Source organism: Bufo gargarizans, chromosome 6 (assembly GCF_014858855.1).
Source record: "Bufo gargarizans isolate SCDJY-AF-19 chromosome 6, ASM1485885v1, whole genome shotgun sequence".
NCBI lineage: Eukaryota > Metazoa > Chordata > Amphibia > Anura > Bufonidae > Bufo > Bufo gargarizans.
In genome coordinates this window covers 61334770-61357610 of record NC_058085.1, presented here as the reverse complement: position 1 = coordinate 61357610, position 22841 = coordinate 61334770, and positions in this window count along the sequence as shown.

Genomic DNA, 22841 nt, shown 5'->3' with positions numbered 1-22841 from the left:
CACTGAGATCCTCAGGGTCAACCTGTGTGCCCGCTGCTTTAGCAGATTCAGCGAGATCAAAGATTTTGGCTAGTGGCCCGGTCATATCAAGCAGCTTATCTTGGCAAGCTTTTAATGCTGAGTCCAACCCCTTGCGCGGGTTGAACCCCGTTTTAGCAAGAAACTGAACCACCTTAGGGTCCACGCTAGGGGTTTCACATATCCTGTGGGGAATCAGGGGACGCGGGCATTCCGCCCGTAGCTTGCTGCGAGCCTCTTTGGAGAGGGGAGTACGGATCCTTGCTTCCAGATACTGAGCCACGTGAGTGGCGGGAAGCCATTCTGAGGATCTCGGGTGGTGCAATTGGTCAGGATTGAACAGAGGGTCACCCATGGGATCTAGGATTGCATCTTTGTCAGACTCCTGAGGGTCTAAACCGGTCCCCGTTGATTTAGACGGGTCATCCTCAATAGCAGGATCAACTGCCACATCAATCAAATCCTCCTCCCCAGAATGGTGGGAGTAATCATCATAAGCCTCCTCAACAGACTCTGCGTCTGAATCAGAAACCGGCTCCGGTAGGGACCGGGCGGTTTTCCATGATCGCGCCCTTTCTGCCGGGCGCGGGTTAGCTCTTTTACGCGACTTGATCGCGCATTCATTGGATGGGCCAGAGCCCACATTCACATGTGTTCTGGAGGCAGGAGGGGGCATGTCAGTATTAGATTGAGCCCTCAGGGCCTGGGAGATAGACTGTGATAAGGACGCTGACACAGAGCCCATAGCAGCTACGATAGCCTCAGAAATAGACTGCTGTAGGTTAGCAGCCTGCACCTCCTGAGCAGGGGCTTCATTAACCCTATGAGGGGGGGATGGTGAAACATGACTAGAGCGTCTCACCTGAACAGAGCCGGCCGGGGACACAGGGACATTAGACATGTTGGAAGAAATACCTGGAGGAGTAAGTCACCCCAACAGATAGAAAACACTGGCGCAGAGAGAACTACTGAGTACTGTGTTATCAGATCCGGAGAAACGAACTGAGAGACGGAGCGAGAGCGAGGAGTGAGCAGAGACGAGTCTCCTCCCCTTCACCAGAAGCCTCCAATAAGGTGACGGGGAGGATAAAGATGGCGCCCGAGAATCTCGCTCAGCAGCGCGAGATCTCGGCGCCTGAAGTAAAAAATCTAAGATGGCGCCCGAGAATCTCGCACTGGCGAGATCTGAGACGCAGAAGCCCGGGAAAACAGAGCGGGACTTAGGATAAGGTAATGAAGGTGGGGGGGGGAGGGGGGAACAAGGTAAAATGGCCGAGAGACCACTTAGGGAAAACTACCGAGATCGGGACACCGGAACGAGAGGGTACTTAACAATGCGCCGAAAGGCACGAGCGGACAGAAAAATACAGGCTAAACGATTAACCACGCAGGTGGGGACAAAATAAAGAACAAAAGAGAGAGAGGGGGAACACCTCAGAATGACAGAGAAAAAAACCCTAAGCAAGGCACTAGGGCAGAAATACACCACAATTTAGGCTACTTTCACACTAGCGCTCGTCGGTCCGCTCGTGAGCTCTATTTGAAGGGGCTCACGAGCGGACCCGAACGCAGCCGTCCAGCCCTGATGCAGTCTGAATGGAGCGGATCCGCTCAGACTGCATCAGTCTGGCGGCGTTCAGCCTCCGCTCCGCTCGCCTCCGCACGGACAGGCGGACAGCTGAACGCTGCTTGCAGCGTTCGGGTGTCCGCCTGGCCGTGCGGAGGCGTGCGGATCCGTCCAGACTTACAATGTAAGTCAATGGGGACGGATCCGTTTGAAGATGCCACAATATGGCTCAATCTTCAGGCGGATCCGTCCCCCATTGACTTTACATTGAAAGTCTGGACGGATCCGTACGAGGCTATTTTCACACTTAGCTGTTATATGCTAAAATAATGCAGACGGATCCGTTCTGAACGGAGCCTCCGTCTGCATTATTATGATCGGATCCGTTCAGAACGGATCCGATCGAACGCTAGTGTGAAAGTAGCCTAAGGAATATCAATAAAATTCCCCCCAGAAATGTATAAAAGATACAATTCTAAGCACGTGAAACAGCATGTGAAAATTAACTACTCATCTGAGCTGGAGCAGCAAAGAAAGAGGAGGTGTCCGTCCAGTGATGCTCCTTATATAGGGGATGAAGGGGTGGAGTTGTTACCATGGTTACTCTTATGGTTTTTTCTTCAATTGTCTTTGCTGCTAAATTTTCAGTAAAGAAAGAGTTAAGCAAATATGAGCCTCCGTGTCTTGATATAAAATTAGTTAGCCGGCGGTTCAAGCTGTGAACACGGCGAGAAGAGACATGTCCTAACGTGCCTGGCGCATTGTTTGGTCAGAAGCTGGTTCAAGCCATGGTGAGTGTCTGCTTGCCATTTTTGCTCCATTCAATGGAACAAAGCATCAAACTGGTGTCCATTACGTTTTCCTATTTCTATGGAGCTTTACTCAATGTATGTCAAATGTAGGGCACGAGGACATTACTACTGTTGCGAGAAGCGCGCCAGGAGACGAGCAGCATGCATGCTCCTGACGGCTTCTGGCTCGCTGCAGCGGGGGAGAACACGTGGTGCGTTCTACTGTGGAAAGCATGACGGCCGGAGCGCGAATCCCCCGGCAGCGGCCTTGATGGCCGTGAGTTCTGGTGTGCAGGCTCGTGGGAAAGGCCGGAAATGATGCCTAGAACAATGAAGGTGCGACTCCGCCTACCCAGGAACGTCAGGCGAGAAAGGACACGCACCCCATGTGCTGGACGGCGGGGCTTAAGAAGTCCCCTACGTCCCTCCCACAAAAGCAGGCTGAATTCAGCCTGCTGGATTTATACACATGGCGAGGTAGAGATGTATGATGTAACCGGCTGATTTCATACGTTTCACACCAAGAACTCAGTAATCAATAAATATATATGTATATATATATATATATATTTATATACACTCACCTAAAGAATTATTAGGAACACCATACTAATATGGTGTTAGACCCCCTTTTGCCTTCAGAACTGCCTTAATTCTACGTGGCATTGATTCAACAAGGTGCTGATAGCATTCTTTAGAAATGTTGGCCCATATTGATAGGATAGCATCTTGCAGTTGATGGAGATTTGAGGGATGCACATCCAGGACACGAAGCTCCCGTTCCACCACATCCCAAAGATGCTCTATTGGGTTTAGATCTGGTGACTGGGGGGGCCATTTTAGTACAGTGAACTCATTGTCATGTTCAAGAAACCAATTTAAAATCATTCGAGCTTTGTGATATGGTGCATTATCCTGCTGGAAGTAGCCATCAGAGGATGGGTACATGGTGGTCATGAAGGGATGGACATGGTCAGAAACGATGCTCAGGTAGCCCGTGGCATTTAAACGATGGCCAATTGGCACTAAGGGGGCTAAAGTGTGCCCAGAAAACATCCCCCACACCATTACACCACCAGCACCAGCCTGCACAGTGGTAACAAGGCATGATGGATACATGTTCTCATTCTGTTTACGCCAAATTCGGACTCTACCATTTGAATGTCTCAACAGAAATCGAGACTCATCAGACCAGGCAACATTTTTCCAGTCTTCAACAGTCCAATTTTAGTGAGCTCGTGCAAATTGTAGCCTCTTTTTCCTATTTGTAATGGAGATGAGTGGTACCCGGTGCGGTCTTCTTCTGTTGTAGCCCATCCGCCTCAAGGTTATGAGTGTTGTGGCTTCACAAATGCTTTGCTGCATTTGTCAACGTTGCTCTTCTATCAGCTTGAATCAGTCGGCCCATTCTCCTCTGACCTCTAGCATCAACAAGGCATTTTCGCCCACACGACTGCCGCATACTGGATGTTTTTCCCTTTTCACACCATTCTTTGAAAACCCTAGAAATGATTGTGTGTGAAAATCCCAGTAACTGAGCAGATTGTGAAATACTCAGACCGGCCAGTCTGGCACCAACAACCATGCCACGCTCAAAATTGCTTAAATCACCTTTCTTTCCCATTCTGACATTCAGTTTGGAGTTCAGGAGATTGTCTTGACCAGGACCACAACCCTACATACATTGAAGCAACTGCCATGTGATTGGTTGACTAGATAATCGCATTCTTTAGATGAGTGTATATACACAGTGTATATACTGGTGAAACTTGAAAAATTTGAATATCGTGCAAAGTTCATTTATTTCAGTAATGCAACTTAAAAGGTAAAACTAATATATTAGATAGACTCATTACATGCAAAGTGAGATATTTCAAGCCTTTATTTGTTATAATTAGGATGATTATGGCTTACAGCTTATGAAAACCCTAAAGTCACAATCTTTGGTACCCCTTGCTCAGTGGGTATGGATTAATTAGCTGACTAGAGTGTCACACTTTTAGCATAGAATATTGAACCTTTTCACTCAGCGAGGTACAGATGTATGATGTAACCGGCTGATTTCCTACGTTTCACACACACATAAATATATATACACGTGTGTGTGTGTATATACATAAACTGCAATCATCATTCTGTATTCCAGTAAAAGGCCCCATCCATCGTTACATTAGATAGATCCCATATTTAATTTGCATTTGTTAGGAGTTCTGAGTTGTTTGTCTAAATTCTGTACATTGTGTGATTACAGGTGTTCCCGTTCCCTTCGTCCGCCGCAGGTCATTGACTGACGAGATGGAGGTGGTGGAGGTGTCCGCCTAGGAGAAGGGGGAGGGAGGGCAGGGCGGACCCTCCCAGCCGCAGCAGGATGCACCACCCCACCTGATGTGGGCAAGGAGGTGGAGGAGGCTGGACCCTAACGGCTGCCGGATTCCCGCCTCACCCCCCAGCTCCAGATGAGGAGGATGTCACCAGCCCCCACCAGGAGGGTAAATATGTGCACACAGCAATATAATTCTGTATCCATGCCTCCTTATTTGAATTGCAAGTAATTTTCAGACTTTTTTTCAATCCTAACAGTACTCATTAAATTAAAACAAAAAATGAGGCAGCTGCAGCAGGAGCCATAAAGGAGATCCGGGTGCAGGTGCGGAAGTTGGAGGAGCTGCACCGTAAAAGGAAGAATGAGATGTTGGACCTGCACGACCTTCTTAAAAAGTTGCCTTAGAGCCATTTTTGCTAATAAATAGGTTTTTTTTGGTTCTAATGTGTGCTTCCGTTTTTTTATATTGTTAGGTTTTGGTGTAATTTTAAGCAATAAGGTTGCAGTTATGCCTCTTTAGTCCAGGGTCAAACTCATCGGGATCAGGACAGACAGCAGCAGTAGTTAAATGATAACAGTGTAGTTTAAGGCCTACACATAGCTTGGCCCAAATCATCAGGATCAGGACAGACAGCCACAGCAGGTAATTGGTAACGGTGTAGTATAAAGTCTACACATAGCTTGACCAAACTCAGCAGAATCAAGACAGACAGCAGCAAGTAATTGGTAATGGTGTAGTATAAGGCCTACACATAGCTTGTCAGAACCAAGGTCGACCAGTAGTGGGGAACAGCAAGTGGAGCCCCTGACCTGGTTCTGCTGACACCTGGGTCTGACTAGGTGCCGGGGTTCTGTGGCTGAAACCACCCGCACCATTTGGAAGGGATGTCACTGGGGTACTGACGGGCGGTACCTCCTCCTCCATCCCTTGTAAAAGTTCCTGACTGTCCGGACCAAGCTGAAGCTCACTCTCTTGCATTACTTCCCCCAGGATGTCACTGTTGCTGTCAAACAGCAGCAGGGACGCGTCTTGGGGGATTAGGGAATGGTCCTGCAGGAGGCAGAGAGCTGCTGCTGCTCTGAGCCGGTGCAGAGGACTTTGTGCCACAAAAGACACCACTGGCTTGGCGTCCTGGAACAAAATTTGGGCGGCTGACACGGCCAAAAAAATCTCGGATGAGGTAGACCCCACTGCCAGTTGCAACCGCCCCTCCGTGGGTAAAGGAGTGGCCTTGTGCTGGCAGCGGTCCAGCACTGGTACCAACTCCCCAACCACGACCAAGGTTGCCAGCACGCCCACGTCCACTCATGATCTGCCCAAAATTAAATTAAAAGCCCAAAAAATAAATAAAATAAGGAGGGACTTTGGGAATAACTTTATTAGGTTTGGAACAATGGGACAAAAATCTAATAAAATAGTAATTTAAAATAACAAAAAGCGAATGTGTTTTTTTTTTTTTTTTCCAAAGACGAAAGACGATGACACTAATTCCTAAACTAGCACACTAAACCCTAAGACAGTGACAGAAAAACGGACAGAAACTTTTTTTAAGGACGAAAGACAGTGACACTAAACACTAGCAAAGTAATTCCTAAAATAGCACACTGAACACAAACCCTATTAAAGCACAGTAATCTCTCCCTATCACACTCGATTGTGTACATGATTGCTGGGGATTGCTGTTAGCAACGCATCTCATGTGCAGGATTTGCTCCCCCGGATGGAAGTGCGCTATTGTAGCGGGCCAGCTAGGACTTGTCCCAGGTTTCTAGTATAGCTAATATGTGTATACAGCTAGACCTGCCAATAGCCTTAATACAGTTCCTATGTTTATGTGTTAAAGACAAAAGCAGAGTTATTTACTGTGACATCATGTTTTGGATGCCATATAACTGTTATATTTTGTGTTCACAGAAGCAGAAAAAGATAATATGCCTTTAAGATTTATTTTGTAATGTAAGGTAAACTCAGTGACACAGCAGAAACAACAGAAAGCATAGTGTTAATCTGTTGTTGCTAGGCAGAAGTCTAGACCAATAACAGCCAGCTTCTCACACAGCAAGAGTTTTCACCAATCACAGCCAGCCTCACACACAGCCTGTCTGGGATTTCCCCTAGCAGGAGCTGCTAAAATCATTATTCACCATAGACAGGAGCTGAAGAGACATTCACTCCACTGAGAGCTGTGTTTTTATGGGAACAAGAGGCCAAAATAGGTATTTAGAACAGTTATATAATGTTCATATTGTTAGTATTGTGATTAGAACTGTATACTGAACCAGTTATATGTATGTTTACTTACAGTTCCACCAAATGCAATTGCAACCATACAATTGCAAATACAAATTGCAAGCTACAAATTGTAAACATACAATTGCAAGCATTCAGATTCCATATTGCCATCCAAATTGCATGCAACCATACCAGAAAATACCCAACCAATCTGCAAATAGTCACTGCTAACTGAATACTGCAAGTAGAACTATTAGTTAGACCTCAGATATACCTCTCAGAGAGATCATAAAGTGCTTAAAATAACTTAAAGTGAAAGTACAGATACTGAAAAGAGAAATACAGTGAGGTCTATAAATATTGGGACATCGACACAATTCTAACATTTTAGGCTCTATACACCACCACAATGGATTTGAAGTGAAACAAACAAGATGTGCTTTAACTGCAGACTGTCAGCTTTAATTTGAGGGTATTTACATCCAAATCAGGTGAGCGGTGTAGAAATTCCAACAGTTTGCATATATGCCTCCCACTCGTTAAGGGACCATAAGTAATGGGACATAATAATAATCATAAATCAAACTTTCACTTTGTAATACTTGGTTGCAAATCCTTTGCAGTCAATTACAGCCTGAAGTCTGGAACGCATATACATCACCAGACGCTGAGTTTCATCCCTGGTGATGCACTGCCAGGCCTCTACTGCAACTGTCTTCAGTTCCTGCTTCCTTTTGGGGCATTTCCCCTTCATTTTTGTCTTAAGCAAGTGACATGCATGCTCAATCGGATTCAGGTCAGGTGATTGACTTGGCCATTGCATAACATTCCACTTCTTTCCCTTAAAAAACTATTTGGTTGCTTTTGCAGTATGCTTTGGGTCATTGTCCGTCTGCACTGTGAAGCACCATCCAATGAGTTCTGAAGCATTTGGCTGAATATGAGCAGATAATATTGCCTGAAACACTTCAGAATTCATCCTGCTGATTTTGTCAGCAGTCACATCATTAATAAATACAAGAGAACCAGTTCCATTGGCAGCCATACATGCCCACGCCATGACTACCACCACCATGCTTCACTAATGAGGTGGTATGCTTAGGATCATGAGCAGTTCCTTTCCTTCTCCATACTCTTCTCTTCTCTTGTACTCTGGTACAAGTTGATCTTGGTCTCATCTGTCCATAGGATGTTGTTCCAGAACTGTGAAGGTTTTTTTAGATGTCGTTTGGCAAACTCTAATCTGGCCTTCCTGTTTTTGAGGCTCACCAATAGTTTACATCTTGTGGTGAACCCTCTGTATTCACTCTGGTGAAGTCTTCTCTTGATTGTTGACTTTGACACACATACACCTACCTCCTGGAGAGTGTTTTTGATCTGGCCAACTGTTGTGAAGGGTGTTTCATTCACCATGGAAAGAATTCTTCGGTCATCCACCACAGTTGTTTTCCATGGTCCTACGGGTCTTTTGGTGTTGCTGAGCTCACCGGTGCGTTCCTTCTTTTTAGGAATGTTCCAAACAGTTGTTTTGGCCACGCCTAATGTTTTTGCTATCTCTATGATGTTTTTTTTTTTTTTCTTTTAGCCTAATGATGGCTTGCTTTACTGATAGTGACAGCTCTTTGGATCTCATCTTGAGAGTTGACAGCAACAGATTCAAAATGCAAATAGCACACTTGAAATGAACTCTGGACCTTTTATCTGCTCATTGTAATTAGGATAATGAAGGAATAGCACACACCTGGCCATGGAACAACTGAGAAGCCAATAGTCCCATTACTTTTGGTCCCTTAACAAGGCGGAGGCACATATGCAAACTGTTGTAATTACTACACAGTTCACCTGATTTGGATGTAAATACCCTCAAATTAAAGCTGTCTGCAGTTAAAGAACATCTTGTTCGTTTCATGTCAAATCAGTTGTGGTGGTGTATAGAGCCAAAAATGTTAGAATTGTGTCGATGTCCCAATATTTATGGACCTGACTGTATATCCACCATTTTATGTTGAATGACAAGATTAAACAGTTGAACCACCATCTTATGCATACCGCCATTTTGTGATATCTTTTCAACACGTGTTATGTACATGGACTATCTGCTGCGGATGCGGCAGTGTTATATATGAAGAAAAGTTGAAGTTAATAAAGAAGTTATTTGACGCATTTGGTGTGTTCTTTAAATCTACTGTTTCCATAGAATGGCGCTAGAGGAATTACAGCGTAATAGACAGTCTGGTTAGACTAAAAGTCAGAGATATTAAAATTCTTCTAATGCCACAGCTATAGTGCTGCTCCTGCCACAGCTACAGCATAGGGGGTTTGGAGCATCTCCTGCTTTGTAAGACGACTTTATTCTGTGTATCTGTTTGTATATGCATGACCGGAGGTGTGGCAACTCCAGGACTGAATGTGCCTGATTTTTAACTATAGGTCACATTCAGGTGCACCTGTTTTGCCTGCGTCACATGAATCAGTGATAGGCAGGACTCACAGCCTCCTCCCATTGTATGTGTGATTTCATGCTGGAGGTAACGGGGGGTTGGCTGTGTGTCAGACTCTATGCCCCTATGAATAATTGCTTATATGGCATAGGTATGTAAGAGTTAGGTCCTGTGAGACTATGAGAGACTTTGACTCCAGTATGTTCTTGATATAAGAATATATTGTTGAAAATCTCATTTTTAACACCAGTGTGAGGGTTTAGTCGTATATTGTCAAGTGAATGTACAAATTTTGTGCACTATTTCTTTGTCAACTCTTTGTGTGCACATGTGGTCCGTTGCGGTAATCCTCCATTGTATACATTACTGCTGGGGATTGCGATTGGCAATGGATCACATGCGCAGGATTTGCTCCCTCAGACGGAAGTGCGCTACAGCATAGGGGCTTTGGAGAATCTCCTACTTTGTAAGACCACTTTATTCTGTAAATCTCCCTATTAAACTACCTAACATCCTGCACTAGATCATCAGCTACACTATATCAGGATACCCAGTACTGGTCCTTACCCTTTATGCTTTTTATACGGGGGTCCCTCTTCAGACACTGGAGCATGAAGGCCCCCATTTACACTAAATTGGAAGCGGTGGAGCGCCCTGGCTCCTGCTTATCACCCAGGAGAATGTGGTCCTCGGTCTCGTCCCCAGCCACAGACAACACCAGGGATCCCCGAAAATGTTAAAGTCCCCCTTAAAGCCTGCTCTTCTTGCTCCTCCTCCTCCCCCCAGCCACCATCCTCCTCTGACTCCTCTTCAGACTCCTGCTGACTTGTCTCAGATGGAGTAGCTCCCCATGGGAATTCATTCAGCATTGCGACTTCCTCAACTTCCAGCTCCTGCTCCTCGACGGCTTGATCAATGACACGATGCAATGCACGCTCCAGAAAGAAAGCGTAAGATACGATGTCACCGATGTGACTGACCAGTTTAGTGATGTCATCAAATGGCCGCAAAAGTCTGCATGCGTCGCGCATGAGCAGCCACTGGCACGGTGAAAAGAAACCAAGCTCCCCAGAACCTGTCCTGCTGCAGAGTTCGTACAGGTAGTCGTTAACGGCTTGTTGCTGCTGGAGCAGCCTATCAAGCATATGCAAGGTGGAGTTACAGAGCGTCGGGCTGCCACAAATCAGACATCTGGCGGGCAGGTGGTGTCGCCGCTGAACGTCAGCAAGGCGAACTATGGCCATGTAAGATGTAAAATGGGCAGAGATTTTCCTGGCCTGCCGCAAGACTTCCTTGTCCCCGGGGTATTTGGAAACAAATTGCTGCACGACTAAGTTCGGGATGTGTGCCATGCACGGCACGTGTGTCTTTTTGACCTGTTTCAGCAAGCTCAGCAGATTGGCACCTTTTGTTGCACACCACTTTACCAACTGTCAAGTAGAGTGGGGTTAGCCACTAATCGGCCTGTGACCACAGAGCTGAAAGCAGTGCAGGACCAGTGTGGCTCTTGGCTTCCAGGTACAACAGCCGCAGCACAGCATGGCAACGTCTCACCTGGAACGTCAGATAGGTTCTGGGGGGCGCAGCGGAAGAGGCGGTAGCAGTGGAAAAGGAGGAGTCAGCCGGGGAGGAGACGGAGGATGGAGTAGGAGGAGGAGAATAAGAGGCAGGCCTGCATGCAATCCTTGGCGGTAACACCACATCCACACGGGAGCCACGGGTACATGCTTGACGGCCGTCAGAATGTTCACCCAGTGGGCAGTAAAAGTTATGTACCTTCCCTTCCGGTGTTTGCTAGACCATGTGTCTGTGGTCAGATGTATCTTGGCACCGACACTGTGTGCCAGAGATATATTCACTTGCCGCTGAACATGGCCATATAGCTCCGGGATGACCTTCCATTGCGGTGTGCCAATGGCCACAAATTTTCTAAAGGCCTCTGCGTCCACCAGTTTATATGGCAGTAGTTGGCGGGCTAGCAGTTCCGGCAAGCCAGCGGTCAGCTGTTGGACAAGAGGGTTATCCAGTGTCTTCAACTTTTTACGCTCAAACACGGAAGCCTGCCTTCTGCCTGATGAACGTGACGACGGCACGGTGGAAGGTGGAGTAGAGGACAAATGAGAGGAGAAGAGGCAGGACGTGGAGCGCAGGGAGTGTGGGTTCTGACGGTGTTGCTCCCACTCCCGCTCGGTGATGGAAGGCCAGGTGCCTTCTTAAGGAGGTTGTCCCTAGGTGAGTGTTGGGCTTACTGCGACGTATGCATTGACAGCACAGGCTGCAGATGGCAACACTATTGTCAGCAGCTGACACGTTAAAAAAAGCCCACACTGTGGAGCCATATGCTGGCATCCTGGGAGCGGCATAAGTGACAGTGCATAGTGTATGGCTATCTCCAGATACATTTGCAGTCTGCTTTTGGCCTCCTGTGCCCTGCGAGCTCTGCCTGCTTCTCCTCCTTCTCTGCTGCTCCGTCTCTCCCTCTGAACTCCCCTCCTCTTCCTCTCTTGTGGGCACCCACGTGACGTCCAGCGACACGTCATCATAGTTAGTCACCTTCACCACCACTGACATTTGAGATCTTGGAGTAGGCAGCAACAGCGGGGACCTCCCTCCTTGGGCTGATCTGGGTACTGTCATCAGACCACTGGGTGGCGGCCGTTGCTACCTCCTCTTCCGATGTCAAGAATGGCTGCGCATCTGTAAAGTCTGGGATTGGATGGAAAAATAATTCCTCTGACTCGAGTGGAGGGGCTATGGTGGTGGTGGTGTCTTTGAGGGTGCACACAGCAGAGAATGAGGAGGTTGCAGATACAGAGGATGAGGAGGGTGAAGCAGAAAACTGAGTGTGCCACTCAACCAACTCTGGTGCGCCCTTTGAAGTAATCTTCTCCAACTTCCCACTTAGGCTCCGGCCTGGTGCACCTGCCCTACCCCTACCACCCCTGCGGAACGGCCTGCCTCTTTCTCTGCCTGTCATTTTCAAAATGACCCTGTGCCTAAGTCCCTAGAGAAGAGCAGTACAGTATTTGTAGAAGCAGGTATCTCGCAGGCCTCAATAAATTGTTGGTGGAAACAGGTATATCGAACCCCTTAATCTGTATTTTGTGGAAGCAGGTATATTGCAGGCCTCAATCAATATTTGGTGGAAACAGGTATATCGAACCCCTTAATCAGTATTTTGTGGAAGCAGGTATATCGCAGCCCTCAATCAGTATTTTGTGGAAGCAGGTATATCAAACCCCATAATCTGTATTTTGCAGAAGCAGGTATATCGCAGCCCTCAATCAGTATTTTGTGGAAGCAGGTGCAGTGAGGAACAGAAGTATTTAAACACCCTGCGATTTTGCAAGTTCTCCCACTTAGAAATCATGGAGGGGTCTGAAATTCACATTGTAGGTGCATTCCTACTCTGAGAGACAGAATCACATTTTAAAAATTCATGAAATCACATTGTATGATTTTTAAAGAATTTATTTGTCTTGCACTGCTGAACATAAGTATTTGAACACCTGAGAAACAGCAAGAATTCTGGCTCTCAAAGACCTGTTACTTTGCCTTTAAAAAGTCCCCCTCTACTCCACTCATTAATCTAACTTAGTAGCACCTGTCTGAGCTCTTTAAAGACACCTGTCCACCCCACAGTCAGTCAGACGCCAACTACTGCCATGGGCAAGACCAAAGAGCTGTCAAAAGCCACCAGAGACAAAATTGTGGACCTCCAGAAGGCTGTAAAGGGCTATGGGGCAATTGCCAAGCAGCCTGGTTATAGATCAACTGTTGGAGCAATTGTTAGAAAATGGAAGAGGCTAAAGACGACTGTCAGTCTCCCTCAGACTGGGGCTCCATGCAAGATCTCACCTCGTGGGGTATCACTGATGATAAGAAAGGTGAGAAATCAGCCCAGAACTACAAGAAAGGAGCTGGTCAATGACATGAAGAGAGCTGAGACCACAGTTTCAAAGGTCACTGTCTGTAGAATACTACGCCGTCATGGTTTCAAATCATGCATTGCATATTAACAATGCCTACAATTATAAAAAAGATTATATACAATGAGCGGGGCCCGTGTAGTAGAATACAGTCGCTGCATGGGCCCCGCTGTCATTATAAAACCAGATGCGACCCCCACCCCCTGTATTGGGGGTCATTCACACTACAGGGACACTGTTATGGAGTTGATCTGTGGATGACACATAGCATAAGATGCTATATATGTGTCATCCACAGATCCCCCCCATAACAGTGTCATCCACAGATCCCCATAACAGTGCCATCTAGATACCCCAATAAGAGCCTTCCAGAGATCCCCATAACAGTGTCACCCACAGATCCCCCATAATAGTGTCCTCAACAGATCCCTCATAACAGTGTCCTCAACAGATCCCCCATATTAGTGTCATCCACAGACCACCATTAGTTCAAAACCCACCAAAAGCACACCTTTTGGTTCAATTTTTTTTCTTTCTTATTTTCCTCCTCCAAAACCTAGGGCAGATGCATCTTATAGGGCGAAAAATATGGTATATCGAACCCCTTAATCAGTATTTTGTAGAAGCAGGTATATCGCAGTCCTCAATCAGTATTTTGTGGAAGCAGGCATATCAAACACCTTAAGGACTCAGCCCTATTTCACATTAAGGACATGGCCATTTTTTGCAAATCTGACCAGTGTCACTTTAAGTGCTGATAACTTTTAAACGCTTTGACTTATCCAGGCCATTCTGAGACTGTTTTTTCGTCACATATTGTACTTCATGACACTAGTAAAATGAAGTAAAAAAAAAATCATTTTTATTTATAAAAAAATACCAAATTTACCCCCAAAATTTTTAAATTGCAAATTTCCAAGTTTCAATTTCTTTACTTCTATAATACATAATAATACCTCCAAAAATAATTCTTACTTTACATTCCCCATATGTCTACTTCATGTTTGGATCAATTTGGGAATGATATTTTATTTCTGGGGGATGCTACAAGGCTTAGAAGTTTAGAAGAAAATCTTCAGAAATTTTCTCAAAAACACTTTTTAGGGACCTCAATGTATTCAAAACTGATTTTGCAAACTTTGTTAACCCTTTAGGTGTTGCACAAGAGTTATTGGCAAATGGAGGTGAAAATTGAGAATTTCAATTTTTGGGCAAATTTTCCATTTTTTCCAGTGACAAAGCAAGGGTTAACAGCCAAACAAAATGCTATATTTATTTCCCCGATTCTGTAGTTTGCATAAACTCCCCATATGTGGCCGTGAAATACTGTACGGGCACACAGTAGGGCGTAGAGGGAAAGGTGCGCCGTATGGTTTTTGGAAGGCAGATTTTTCTGTACTGTTTTTTTTTTACACAATGTCCCATTTGAAGCCCCCCTGATGCACCCCTAGAGTTGGGAAGTAAGGTGGGCAAAATTTCAATTTCCTCATAGTTTTTATTTTTTTTATTTTTATGGTGTTCACCATGCAGGGAAAGTAACATGACCGTTTTATATATCAGGTCGTTACGGACGCGCCGATACCTAATATGTGTAGTGTATTTATTTTTTATTTTTTTAATCTTTACTTTTTTCACTTTTTTTTTTACATTTTTTTGACCCAGACCCACTTGGTTCTTGAAGATCCAGTGGGTCTGATGTCTGTATAATACAGTACAGTACATTATATAGGGTACTGTACTGTATTTTACTTACACTTTGTCTGAACAGATCTATGCCTTTAGCACAGATCTGTTCAGCACCATGGACAGCAGGATGCCTGAGAAGGCATCCTGTTGCCATGGGAACCTTCCCCGTCTGCCACAACTGAGCAGACGGGGAAGGGGAAGGAGGGGAGCTCCCTCCCTCTGTGACCCCATCCTGTCTGGGGGCTGCAAAGGCACAGCAGCCCCCCGATGGGAGAGGGAGGGAGCTCCCTTACTGTTAATCCTTTCCATACAGCGGTCCGTACAGACCACGGTATGGAAAGGGTTAAACGGCTGACATCATAGCACAGATGTCAGCTGTTTATACCAGAGTGTCAGCAATGTGCTGACACTCTGGTATACCCACTGGACACCAATGAATATTCAAGAGGAGGCGGCGGGGGATCGCGATCCCGCCTGCCGCACCGCATGCTTCCCGCACCGCCCGCACTGCCTGCAACCCCCCCTGCACCACCCGCCGGCATAAAATCATTCAGGGGTGCAGGGGGGGTGAAAAAAACTTTATTTTGGGCATTTTTAAGTTTCTGATCCCCGCGGTCAGGAAGTAACATAGTACATAAGGCTGAAAAAAGACATTTGTCCATCCAGTTCGGCCTGTCATCCTGCAAGTTGATCCAGAGGAAGGCAAAAAAAAAAAACTGTGAGGTAAAAGCCAATTTTCCTCACTTCAGAGGAATCAGAATAACTCCCTGGATCAACGACCCCTCTCTAGAAGCTATAGCCTGTAATATTATTACACTCCAGAAATAGAAACATAGAAACATAGAATGTGTCGGCACATAAGAACCATTTGGCCCATCTAGTCTGCCCAATATATCTGAATCCTATGAATAGTCCCTGGCCCTATCTTATATGAAGGATAGCCTTATGCCTATCCCATGCATGCTTAAACTCCTTCACTGTATTTGCAGCTACCACTTCTGCAGGAAGGCTATTCCATGCATCCACTACTCTCTCAGTAAAGTAATACTTCCTTATATTACTTTTAAACCTTTGCCCCTCTAATTTAAAACTGTGTCCTCTTGTGGTAGTTTTTCTTCTTTTAAATATGCTCTCCTCCTTTACCGAGTTGATTCCCTTTATGTATTTAAAAGTTTCTATCATTTCTCCTCTGTCTCGTCTTTCTTCCAAGCTATACATGTTAAGGTCCTTTAACCTTTCCTGGTAAGTTTTATCCTGCAATCCATGTACTAGTTTAGTAGCTCTTCTCTGAACTCTCTCTAGAGTATCTATATCCTTCTGGAGATATGGCCTCCAGTACTGCGCACAATACTCCAAGTGAGGTCTCACCAGTGTTCTGTACAGCGGCATAAGCACTTCACTCTTTCTACTGCTTATACCTCTCCCTATACACCCAAGCATTCTGCTGGCATTTCGTGCTGCTCTATTACATTGTCTTCCCACCTTTAAGTCTTCTGAAATAATTACTCCTAAATCCCTTTCCTCAGATACTGAGGTCAGGACTGTGTCAAATATTCTATATTCTGCCCTTGGGTTTTTACGCCCCAGGTGCATTATCTTGCACTTATCCACATTAAATTTCAGTTGCCAGAGTTCTGACCATTCTTCTAGTTTTCCTAAATCCTTTTCCATTTGGCGTTTCCCTCCAGGAACATCAACCCTGTTACATATCTTTGTGTCATCAGCAAAAAGACAAACCTTACCATCGAGGCCTTTTGCAATATCACTTATGAAGATATTAAACAAAATTGGTCCCAGTACAGATCCCTGTGGAACCCCACTGGTAACATGACCTTGTTTTGAATGTTCTCCATTGACTACAACCCTCTGTTGTCTGTCACTCAGCCACTGCCTAATCCACTCAACAATATGGGAGTCCACGCTCAATGACTGCAGTTTATTGATAAGTCTTCTGTGTGGGACAGTATCAAAAGCCTTACTAAAGTCTAGATAAGCGATGTCTACTGCACCTCCACCGTCTATTATTTTAGTCACCCAGTCAAAAAAATCTATAAGATTTGTTTGACATGATCTCCCTGAAGTAAACCCATGTCGTTTTTCATCTTGCAATCCATGGGATTTTAGATGTTCCACAATCCTATCCTTTAATAGGGTTTCCATTAATTTGCCTACTATTGATGTCAGACTCACTGGTCTATAGTTGCTCGATTCCTCCCTACTACCTTTCTTGTGAATGGGCACGACATTTGCCAATTTCCAATCTTCCGGGATGACTCCTGTTACTAATACATCCAGGCCCCTCTTGAATTCCTTTATTGTACTCACCATCACCACCTCCTCAGGCAGAGAGTTCCTTAGTCTCACTGCTCTTACCGTAAAGAATCTTCTTCTATGTTTATGTACAAACCTTCTTTCCTCCAGACGAGGAGGATGTCCGCTTGTCACAGTCACAGTCCTGGGGATAAATAGATGATGGGAGAGATCTCTGTACTGACCCCTGATATATTTATACATAGATATTAGATCTCCCCTCAGTCGTCTTTTTTCTAAAGTGAATAACCCTAATTTTGATAATCTTTCAGGGTACTGTAGTCCACCCATTCCAGTTATTACTTTAGTTGCCCCCCTCTGGACCCTCTCCAGCTCTGCTATGTCTGCCTTGTTCACAGGAGCCCAGAACTGTACACAGTACTCCATGTGTGGTCTGACAATGATTTGTAAAGTGGTAGGACTATGTTCTCATCACGGGTATCTATGCCCCTTTTGATGCATCCCATTATATAGATAGAAGTGAAGGGTCAAATCTGGTAAATCAGGCAGATGGTACACAGGCAGAAAAACAAGATAATGGCACACCTTTGGAAACCAAGGAAAAAAATTCCAACTCCACTGGAAAAGTAAAATCTCCTTCTCCTTTATTGGATACATATAATAGTCACAAATCATAGCCGTAAGTACAAAAAATATTGACTCATTTCGATCACATATACTATCTTAGTCATAGCATACAACAAAATCAAGTGTGAACAGAACATAAATAGCAAGGAGGCAGCAGCAGAGGCACAGGTCAAAATCATAGCCCAATAAATGAACCTGCCAATAACCCCTTCCAAGCCAATGCCCAAATACAAAGTGTTGACATATATATGTATTAAAGGACAATAACAATTATAAACCGATCTACAAGAAATAGAATTTGTGAGAGAGTATGGCAAAAGGTATAAACTGTATGACTATTGAAGAGGTGTAAAAATAGTTGTAGAGGAATTTCTTCTACAGAGATGGCACACCTTTGCAGGACACTACTGTAATAGAACCTATTGCTCAGACATCCTGCCTCAGAGGAAGGTGCTTTGAATACCCTGTGGTTGCCAGTCATAGGCTGGAGAAGATCTAGGTGCACGCATGCTTGCCCTTTAGGCAGGGCCGTCTTTACCAAGGGGCAAAAGGGGCAGCTGCCCCGGGCCCAGTTGCTCCTGGGGGGCCCAAGGCAGCTGCCTCTTGAGCCCTGCTAAGCCACTGCCCCGGGTGTCAGGCTGTCAGCTGTGTCCAGGCTGCCCCGGGTGTCCAGGCATCGTACTGTGTTAGAGCTGTGAATGTGATCTAGGACCTTAATGACATCATCACCATGTGACCAGTAACCTAGCAATTACTGGTCACATGGCTATGAGGTCATCACAGGTCCTGTGGAGTGTTGCAGAAGTTAACTGTGGAGCTTTTTTGTGTGAAGATTACATCAGAAAAAGGTGACTGGGGCTGTTATGTTAATATACTGTAAACTACTGTATAGTGGGGTGCTGTATACTGTGTGGGGGCCTGTATACTGTGTGGGGCTGTATACTGTGGGAGCTGTATACTGTGGGGGCTGTATACTGTGTGGGACTGTATACTGTGTGGTGGGCTGTATACTGTGTGGTGGGCTGTATACTGTGTGGTGGGCTGTATACTGTGGGGGCCTGTATACTGTGGGGGGCTGTATACTGCGGGTGCGGTATAGTGTGGAGTGCTATACTGCTGTACTGTATAGTGTGGGGTGCTGTATACAGTGAGGTGTTGCATACTGTGAGGTGTTGTATACTGTGGGCTGCTATACTGCTCTACTATATACTGTGGGGTACTGTATAGTGTGGGGGGCTGTATCGTGTATAGTTTGGGGTGCGCTATACTGTGAAGTGTTGTATACTGTGGGGTGCTGTATACCGTGGGGTGTTGTATACTGTGGGGTGTTGTATACTGTGGGGTGTTGTATACTGTGAGGTGTTGTATACTGTGAGGTGTTGTATACTGTAGGGTGCTATATACTGTGGGCTGCTATATTGCTCTACTATATACTGTGGGGTACTGTATAGTGTGGGATGCTATACTGCATACTGTGTGGTGCTGTATACTATAGGGTGCTATACTGCATACTGTGGGGTGCTGGGGTGCACTGTAACACTAGGGTGAGCCGAGCCCCGGTCTTCTTCCTGCAGAGCGGTGCCCACTTCCAGCCCAGAGCACTGATCCTGAGCCGCTGGAGTCTTCAGAACTGGAAGTATTTACAGTCATTCACTGGACTCTACCAGATGTGGGGATTTTTTGTGCGTGTGTTGTGGTGGAGGGCGTGATTGCCTGATAAGGTGTGGGAAGGCGGGATCCAGGGGGCCCAAGTAAATTTTCAGTATTTTTGATCCATCTTGCAACCAAATTATTATCTAGACTTCATTACACGTTGCATTTTCGAGCAGTACTATTGTAAGTGAGTATAACTACAGTTTTACCATATATAATTTTCCACTTATGTAAAAACTAGATGCCACTGTAATACCATAGACTTTAAAAAGAGCTGAAGGGCAGGAAGTAAGTCAGTGTGTGGCTGATACCACAAAGAGTGCCTGGAGAATCTGCATAGTGGAGTTGAGGTTGTAGGCTTCAGGGAGCTAGCTCAAATAAGTCAGAGCCTAATGAGTGTTTGTGTGGTGAGGTGGTACAGTATACTGTAAGACCTGCTGTGGAGAGTTAATCTCCTCAGATTGAATATTCTGTACTTGACAGGTAACTATACTGAATATCCTGGACTAAACAGGACTGAATATCCTGCACTTGACAAGTAACTGTCATCCTTCTGTTGGATTTAAATAGAGACTATGAGTGGTACCATAGAGACTTTGCTACCCATGTGCATTGGTGGAGTTAAGTTATAAGTACCAGACTGAGAGTTCTGATTGCTAGGCTGTAGGAGTTACGCAACTGTTAAAGAAGTACTGTGTTGAGAGTGCTCAAGACCTGTTAATTAGTTGAATCCAGTCAACCCATAAGAGTGTTGGGTCTGTCAGTAGGAGAAATGGCTAGCCACCACTCAGACCTGTGTTGCACACTCGCTGTGGAGTAATGCACCCAGTGCATTCAGTGTTGGTAAAGGAAGGGCCCCTTAATGGCCAACAGAAACACTTGAGTGGTCATAGATTGTTGTCTAGATGTGGACAAGCTCTGCAAGGACATCCCAAAGTGGTCAAGGGGGTCCCTCTACCATAGTCAGGCCCCATTTCACATCAGAAACATACATGTGCTGTGTTGATCTAGCTAAAGAAAAGTTCAGCACAAGAAGAGGGTACCTCCTTGTATTCTGAGGGTCCATCACACCATTAATTATTAAAAATAGCTAGAAAAGTGGTTCCATTGCACATTTAAGTAGCGCTTAAAATAGTGATCTCTGAAGGAAAACTTATTGGGGACCATGGTGGATGACTACATACTGAAGGTAAAGAGGAAATAGTATGAAACCGATCTAGCAATTTACAAACTGCCTTTCATGAGGATTCCTGAAATGAAAGTGCAAATTTGGTAGATTTATATGGATGGAGTGGTAATAAAATAGTAATGATACGCCTCCAAAGCATAAGAGGCAGCAAAAGAAATTCAAAAAATAGCTCCTTTTTATGGCTTTTTAGCAAATAAAATGCAAAGCCGGGATTGTTCGTTCCCACGAGTAAAGACATTTTTCACTATAAGAAAATAAACTAAATTTAATATAGAAAATTGGATATTAACCAGTATGATAGGTAGTGTGCTATACTGGGAATAGTCACAATCTGACCTGCTTCTGACTTTAGAGCGTCTTTTGCTTCTGTCTGTGGGGTGCATATGCAACAGGCGGCCTCCCCCCAGGTCCCTACTATAAATCGCGTCCCAGGTGTAGGAATGCCGAGTGGTATAGTGCGGCCAGAAATGTCTCTTTATGTGTGTCACCGTGCTCCTACCTGGATACCGCTAGACCCCAGGCATTGGCTCCGAAGCAATAAATAGGAGGAATAATTGAGGGATTTTAAAGAAAGATTGAGTCCAGACCTTGTATGTAGTTGAACAGTAGCTTTACTTGAATAAATATTCATCAGAAACAGTCTTCAAGCTTTGTCTTGGTTCCAGCAGGCTTTAGTATTAAACTGGCAGGCTTTTTCAACAACTCTGCTTGCTTTCTCTCTCTGCTGTACTGACAGGCTTGCTTAATATACTGTTACTTCTGCTGCACGTCTCTCTTTGTAGTCAGACTTATGGTTAAGCCAGGGAACTTTGCTCCTGGCTCCTAAAGGCTTCAAGCTTTGGTCTCCATGGCCAGCAGAGCTTAGGGTGCTCTGGCTGGCGTGGGCACATCAAGAAGAGACATTTCCCTTAGCAGGGGGTAAGCTAGGCTAACTAGAAACTGGTCCCCACCCTTCCTGCTGGAAGTAGGACTCGCCCACTTCCCTACAGAGGGGGGTTAGAATGGAATGGAGCTTTCCATTCTATCTAAGTACAGCTCTGCCGTGTTTGCTGCCACCTGCTGGTGAACCAGGCATATTAGATGAAATAAGCAGTTGCATAACTATAATAGGAATGCACAGTGTGGAGGACCTGGAATAAATGCACAATATGACATGAGGTTAGACCAGTAAAGACAGTAGCAGGGTGCAGAAGTGGTAACACCACTCTGGGGTGTTACATTCCCCCTTACTTAAAACCAAGACATCCTCGGCTTGTGCTTAGGTTGTGCTCTAACGTACCCAAGGAAGGTTAAAGTGCTGCATAAGACTATAGACTATCATGATATACATATACTAACATAGAGACGGCTACCACTAGGTTCCTGCCCATATGAGTAGGGTGTCGATTCACAGTTTGCACTCGTGGTATAACCAGTAAACCATAAAATACTGCACTACGCTTAAAATACTCCACACAGGACTAGGCCAGAGTCGTATATGAAGCGTGGGGGTGTCATGTACTGTAATCGATCCACGATGCTATGAGATGCCCGCAAATAGAAGGGTAGCCTTATCCTGTTCATGACGCCAAAAATGAACAGGGCCCTACTATAAATAGCGTCCCAGGTGTAGGAATGCCGAGTGGTATAGTGCAGCCTGAAATGTCTCTTTATGTGTGTCACGGTGCTCCTACCTGGATACCGCTGGCCCCAGGCTTTGGCTCCAAAGCAATAAATAGGGGGAATAATTGAGGGATTTGAAAGAAAGATTGAGTCCACTGACAGGCTTGCTTAAACCCCTAGTGACCACCTATATGTGTTTTTATGTCGGTCACTAAGAAGCCTTAGGCTGGGCTGCTGCTTTTTTACGGCGGTCCAGTCTATGCGCCGCACGGGTCCACTGTGCAGCGGGGAGAGCAGGACCTGGCTCTCACATGAGAGCCGCGGCCCTGCTCTAACAGCCCGGACCGGCAGGAGTGCCGAGTCGGGCTGTGATGTCCGCCGCATGTAAAGTGCTGACAGATGTAGACGACTCCCTCCTTCTCTCATCGGCACCCTGCAAATGCATTCACAGGGTGCCAATGTGTGTGAAGGCTGCCTGGGGTCTGATGTAGGCCCCAGACCAGCCTTCAGT